Raw genomic sequence first — 7,506 nt, forward strand, 5'->3', positions numbered from 1 at the left:
CTGTAACACGGTGACAGACCGTTCTGCGCAGACTCCAATCAGGCAGACTGGAGTTCAGCGGATCCGGACACAGGACACCAGCAAGTCACAATAAATGTTCAGTCCTGTGTAAAAGTCTCTGGTCCATGAAGATGTCAATACAAAACAAAATGAGGCCATTCTATTTCTTCCTAATCTGTGTGTTAGACCAGTAACCTTAGCTCCGCTCCCCATTTTATCAACTCTGCTTCTAGAACCCATGGATTCCCACAGGTCAACACGCTAGTTTAATTTATTTCTTCAGTGATGATTCTCAGTGTTTGCAGTGCTTGGCCAGTGCCACCCATCCTCTGGCAAAACCTTTAGCATAAGACATCTTGGTTGAATCCTAGCCAATAAACTGCCAACAAAACAAAAGCCCTGGTTCTGTGGGTGTGGGTACCACTCCATTTTCCTGGAGGTTGGATTCTCCCCGGGTTTCGTTCATGGACTTCAGTTCCCTCCTACAATCCAAAAACATGAAAGTCAGATTAACTACAGACTCAACATAGCCTGAAGGCACAGTGTGACCTGTCAAGGGTGTTTCCATTCCTGCTGCCTGATGCATGCTGGGATGGCTCCAGCCTCTCAGTGATCCCTGAATAAGAATAAGAAATCACTTAAAAATGATGACTTTATACATAAGCGTATTTTGCTATAGGTGCTCACCTTTCTGGTGATTACTGGGCAGTGCACAGTGATAAAATCAGATGGGAAGCAGGAGCGTGTTTTTTTCAGATATAACAAAGCTCAGCGTGCAATCTTTGGACCGTGAAAACTGAGTGTTCAATAAAGCTGTGTTATAAGCATGGAGCAGCTGCTATTTACCTGCATGTTCCTTTGCAGTTCACCCACTCGACTTTGCTCAGCTTGCTTCTTAACATCCTATTCAAGACATCATTTAGTCTCTGAAAGGGGTTTATCCAGGCTGTTCACCCACACACGACCCCACTGACTGAGCTGCTCTCTGCTGGCTAAATGATTGATATTGGCCTTTGCTAACTAAACTCCTGAGTCCAAAAACAACTGAGGCCGACTTGCCACATGGCCACAGTGTGTGTAATGTGTGTATGTATGTGTAGATGTGTGTATTTGTGAGTGTGCATGTATAATCAACCCAAGAGATCTGAGTAAAATACGTGTGCAGGAATGAGGCAGAGTCTGTTTGTGTTTGTTTGTCAGAAAATGTGCTCGCGGGTATAAAAGTTTAAAATAGAAAGTTGTTTGAGTTGTGAAGGTGCTTATGCTAGAGGAGTGTGTGTTTGGGCATTTTCTGACTCTGTTTGTGTAAGTCTTAGTGTAGAATTTACTCTTCAGTACATCTGACAGTACATCACACAAGCTTTGGGGAATATTGTCGATGCGTTTAGGTTGTTGCTTATACATTTAGTGGTTGACTTAAATCTTGTGAGACCACATGGCTTCTATACTGATGGAGCCAGGGCTTGGTCATAATAAGGTTACAGTTGGGCTAATTGAATGAGGTGGTTTGTGCCTTCGTTCACCAGCGAGCCTTCTAGCGCTTTTTGAAGTCATGACACTAACTGCATAGTCCATTAAGTAGCTATAAAGAGCGAATAGTATACATGAAATAGATAAAAAAAGTAAATAAATAATGAAGAAATATACTTGGAGAAACTTGCTGAAAGAGACGCAGGTAGTAAAATATAATAAAATATTGACGGAATAAAGATTTTAATGTTTGGACATGAAGAGGGAACCGTATATGGGTTTAAACCTGTAAGTATCTCTAGTGTTTACTCCATGTTATCATCATTACTGCAGGTCAGACCTATCGAAGGAACCTAAGACTGAACTATTACTATGGATGGAAACCGAAGTCTGACCTCTTCATTTAATCAATTAATTGGAAATTGAACTGGGTCAAGAATTTAACAAATCATGAAGATCCAATAACTTGAATACCCTCCTTGTCCATGCTCAGCCTCATGGGTGCTTGTGGTATTAACTAAAAGGGCCGAACATTCAACTGGAGGGCTGCAATGAAACGCAAAGACAAAGTGAATTTTAAAGATATGAGAAAAAAAAAGCAGACTAAGAAATGATGTTCTTTTTTAAAACCCACACATTCTATTCCAGCATAAAAAAAAGTGCTTGCTCACAACTTTAACACATTTAACTTTCTATAACCTCATTTTCCCTTTATCTTTTTCTTACTAGCCTACGACAGAGTAAAATAGCTCATAAATAATCAGAGGAGTCCCACTGGTGGGAGATATAGTCAGGTCTTTTTCTTGAAATAAAAGTTCTAACATGTCGCTGAAAAAGTTATGCAGTCAAAATATGACTTAAGTAAAAGAATCTAAATATTATCTGCAAAATGTACTTAAAGTATAAGCAGTAAAAGAAGTCATTGTTCAGTGAAATCACATTCTGTGTGAGAATGTGGTGATTTTGGATTAATTTAATGTATGTATGTATTATTTGACCACTATAGATTATTCTTATTCTTCTTATTCTTATTCTTATTCTTATTATTCTATAGAGTTAATTTTAACTACTTCATATACTATTTTTTCTGTTTAATTTACAGCAATGAATCTGTAAGATGATCATATATCTGTAGTGTTGCTGAAACATATATTTCTAAAATGTAAACTGAAAAAGAAAAAAGAAGCCTGTTTTCCATTTTCCAGCAAATCAAAGAAGGCTTTTTAAGGTTTTATTTAGCTAAAGACAGAGGAGACTTTTATATTCAACCCATAATTTAATTCTTTATTTTATTGTAAATTTTCACCACATCAACACTTCTGAAAAGTAACCAAAACCAGACAAATAAAATGGAGTAAAAAGTGTCATATTTGCCACTGAGATGCTTTGGACTAGAAGAGTAAACCTCAAATTTATACTAGGCTATAAGAATTTAATCAAAGCCCTAAACTGTGTTCCAGTAAATATATTCATGCCATGTGAAAACTTTGTAAGTGAGCTTCTGGTAATTTTCAGGTTTTCACCTTATTTGAAGGATTACATGGTTCCTCTGTGGGTCAAGAACAGTCACTGACCCTCGAGCTAATGAAAGACCTCCAAACGTCACATCAACATGCTAAAAAAAACAAAACATGTTGTGGAAGTCGAAAGTTTGACGTTTTCCACAAACACAGTGATGCGTGAATTAATCAGTGTGATGAATTTGGTCTAACATCACTGTAGTCTTTTCGTTTCCACTGATTGTATTCCCCTTCACCTCCCTCGTCCACATTACTCGGCTCTCTCCAACCTCTGCATATTCTCTCTCTTTCTAGTCTAAATAAAGTGTCTGCAGGGTAACTCAGTCCCTGAAACAGAGGAGATTAACGTGTCCATTGGGGACGAGAGTGAGTGGAGGGAGAAAGGAAAGAAGAAAGTGTGCTCACTGTGCGGAATTCAGTTCACTTAAAAATAGACCCCTGGTTTTTCTCTCAGCATTTTTAGCCAAAGGGTACAACGGCCCTGTGGAGTAAGAGTAGTATAAGAACACTGGAGGGAACAGAAAACATGTCTACTATTAATTAGGCTTAAAATGATGCTGATTATTATTTTATCATGAGTTAATATCTCAAATCTATAATAATGTATATTATTTATTTAATTTAGAATATTTAATATAACATCCCAAAACGTGGGGAAAAAAAATCCGCCGTTTCGCCCATAAGGTTGGAATAATTTTGTTTTCAAGAAACATTCTGCTTTTCATTCCTATTTAAACACATCCACAGTCACCTTTGGCCAGGATCAATGATTACAAACTTACCTCCAGTTGCACTTTATCTATCAAGAATAAATCACATTGTCACAATCCTTAATGAGAAGAGATAAACACACTTTATCCTAACTTTCTAGGCAACTGTGTATTATTACATATCAAAATTACTGTTTTTTACTATTATGTGAGTTTAGTCATCTACTTATGCACTGATATTTAATGTCATTTTGAAAAGTTAAATAAAAAATGAAAGAATGAAGTCCAAGTTAATGTTTTCATTTATGTTTAGTTTCATGGCAGAGCATCACTTGATGTCACAGCTTAAATTCACTATGAAGACACAGAAAACCATCACATCAGAATGTTCATGATTCACTCCTCACATTCTCATTGACACGGTTGTACTAAGAGCTAAGCTGCTGTATATAATGACACTTTCCCCATGCCGAGCATTAAATGTAACTTCAATAGGAGTTAGTGGAGAGAGAGTGGTGGTTACCTCTGGGTCAAACACTCCCAACCATCCAAGGAAATCAAACAGGCGACCCGACAGACAATCCTCCAATTTATTTGAGCCCCAGCATGGTACCGGCGGAAGGCAAAGCTAAAATGGAAACTCAGTAACTGACCTTTAATGTAATATGGCGCCGATGGCTCACTGAAGAAAGCCTCTGGAGTAGCGGTCGCTGTGTGACTCTCGGTATGTGTGTGAGAAAGTGTGTGTGTGTGTGTGTGTGTGTGTGTGTGTGTGTGTGTGTGTGTGTGTGTGTGTGTGAGATGAGTTATGACCAGCTCTCATGTCGGCATTTGGGAAGTTGAGAGCCAAAGCCAGGTGGATTAAGACAACTCGCCTCTGTGAAAATGCTCAAAGTAGCTTAAAAAAACACTAGTGGGCCAATGTGTATGTGTATTTGATAAGTTTGCAATTACAAGGACCAAATGTCCACATGAGGATTATGTCCTTAGGTTATTTAATCAAATATTTGGTCTGTTCTCAGTCATTCTTTATGGTTGTAGACTTGAATGTGACATAAGAACATGTTTTAAAAACTCGGTATGAATGGTTGATCAGGAATAAAAGATAAATCTCACAAGAATAATAAGAAAACGGTGTGTGTATTAGAGTGTGTGTTACTGAGAAGTAGAAGATGGAAAAAGAGAAAGAGAAACACCAAAGTAAGCAAAACAAAGAAAGCAAACCACCAGCACTGCAGGGAAAATAAAACACATAAAATAAAGCAAAATGTGACCCAATCATACAGAGAAAAACTCAACTTGGGAAACTAAAAAGTGCCTGCACGACTCACTCAGAGTTGGTTTGAGGCTCTAAACTCACAGACACACACTTCCTCTGCCCCTTTGCTTGCAGGTCGTAACCTTTCTGACCTCCAAAACAGGTGTGTCACTGGAGCCTCACACACTCCCTTTGTGTGTTGGAAACAAATGATACTTACAAACAATCATCCAATCTCTAAAACAAGGAGGACAGGATAATGGCAGTGGAGTGGAAAAGGGGATTCGACTGACTGAACTCCGGAGAAGAAAAACTGACCTCAAAACATTCCAGGAGGAAAATATATTCAAACGACAGAGGATTACTTTCAAGCCTGTGTTATTACTGGTTACCTGAGTAAAGTAATCCCAGTAAATATGATATAGACTGAAGAGCAAGACTGAGAAACAAGACATTTGTAAATACACTATTAAAACATTTCATAAAACAAGCCATACATTTTTTTAATAAAAATATTTAAATATTACATATGACTAATAATTGTACTTTTGCTCACTGAATATGCAAATACAAACTGAAAATAAATACAAATTCATACTTGTTCCCCAAAGTCCATAAGTGTAGTTTATGTGGTAAATGAATAAATAAATTCCATAGAATACTTGAAACTCTAATAGTATACATTTCTTCATCACTGACATCGCTGTCCATTTATGAGGAACATGGGGTGTGATTGAAAGCTCTGGAGAAAATTATAAAGTGAAGAATTTATAACTGAATATTAAAGTGTAAAAAAAAAAAAAAGAAAGAAAAATTAATAATAACATCAACCAGATCCACCAGCTTCGATAACTGTGACCTGACAAATAAGACCAAATGCAAACAAAATGTCACGATAAGCAAAATGTTGCATAATTTCAAGTCACTACATTGAAAACTTTTATTTTTTTTGCTCTATTTTCAACAGCAATGCACACCAATAATTTTCCTCTCCTACTAAATCATGAGAATATGCTGAGAGACATTAACAAACACACACAATCAGAATATTTTAAGAAAAAAAATCACCTGGTTTTAAAAGCTGAAAGAAGGGGACGTTGGAGTGCCTGTAACTTTGCCTACAGTGTTTTGGAGTGAAACAGAACATGTGGTGCAACTGAGGAATAAGGAGTCTAGTGATGCAGCTGCAGAGTGTTCACTTTCACTTGTGTCTCAGCCAACTGTGCTGGTAAATCAACAGGAGGAAGGGGAAAGTGAAATAAATTTCACCTCAGCCAAGGTCTTTGTGAAACTGAATCAAGTTTCTGACAACTGACGAGGCATTTCAGAGCACAAACACATTTCCAGCAAGTGCAAATATGTATTAAGTTCTGATCAGATCAGAGGGACCTGGTGCCACAAAGAGCTTCATGACCTAACAAGAGTAATTGAGAGGAAAAAAAAAATCTTTATTCATTTTCTATTAAAAGATAAGTGAGTCTGTATGTTAATAAATGTCAAAACTGAATCTTTAAACCTGTTGTAAGCCAGAATGTGCACTGTTACATGTCATTACATCAGTGTCTCCCCTTTCAGCAGAAACACTGATAGAAAGAAAAGGAGAGAATACGAGAGAAACAAGCCCCAGTAATTTTTTTATCCTTCTTTTCCTTTCAGGCAGTGAACAGAATTTTACTTATTCATCTGTTTATCCGTTCAGTGCGACACATGAATACATTCATCAAAGCCACCCTAATCCTGTGTTTTGCTCACATGTGTTTTTCTAAGTGCGAGTGATGTTGCATTGGTAAACATTATTATTCCAGGATGAGTTGTAAAATGACAGCGAGACACAGAGACAGAGAGAGAGATGAGGGAGCTGCTTAGGGGAGATATCATTTGTGTCAGTCGAAGTGAACACCTATCGATTTACATCCAGCACTCCTCCGTGCTCCACAATGCGACCTCATGTTTAATTCATGCAGAGCCTATGAAAGAGCCATAAATACAGTCACTGTGCTTGTCAGCATAGCACACTCTCAGCACTTATGGTCACCCAACACGGCTAGTTAGCAGAGGAAGGTGATGAAGAGGAGGAGAGGATGCACTTGTAGCAAGAATTAGAATGATACAGTGCTCTTTTGGTGTTTGTCTCACATTAGATGCAGATGTAGATGCAATGCGTCAGATGCTCATGCGCCCTATGCAGGTTTGATTGTCGCTTTAATGAAGGTGCTGCTGCTGGGGGGCCCTTAATGACTCCTGGAGAAGGCAGACATCTTTTGTTTGCTGTTGTACCCCAGAGTCGCAGAGGCCTTCTTCACCCCAGCTGCCTCCGCTTTGACGACACGTAGGATTTACATCCCATTCCTCGCCATAAAACAGCCACTCGCCTTTCATTCCTCCCTCCCCGCCTTTTACGATCTGGAGAGGAAAGGGTGCCTGAGTTATGGGCTTTGTTTGGGACAGAAGAAAAATAAAAATGCTATACAGCCGCGCCATGCCAGAGATGTCAAGGAGGATTGTCTGCCTCGCATGTGTGGTGAATTTAGAGGAGGTTGACCGGGGG

This window comes from Sphaeramia orbicularis, chromosome 13 (genome assembly GCF_902148855.1).
Source record: "Sphaeramia orbicularis chromosome 13, fSphaOr1.1, whole genome shotgun sequence".
Taxonomy (NCBI): Eukaryota; Metazoa; Chordata; class Actinopteri; order Kurtiformes; family Apogonidae; genus Sphaeramia; species Sphaeramia orbicularis.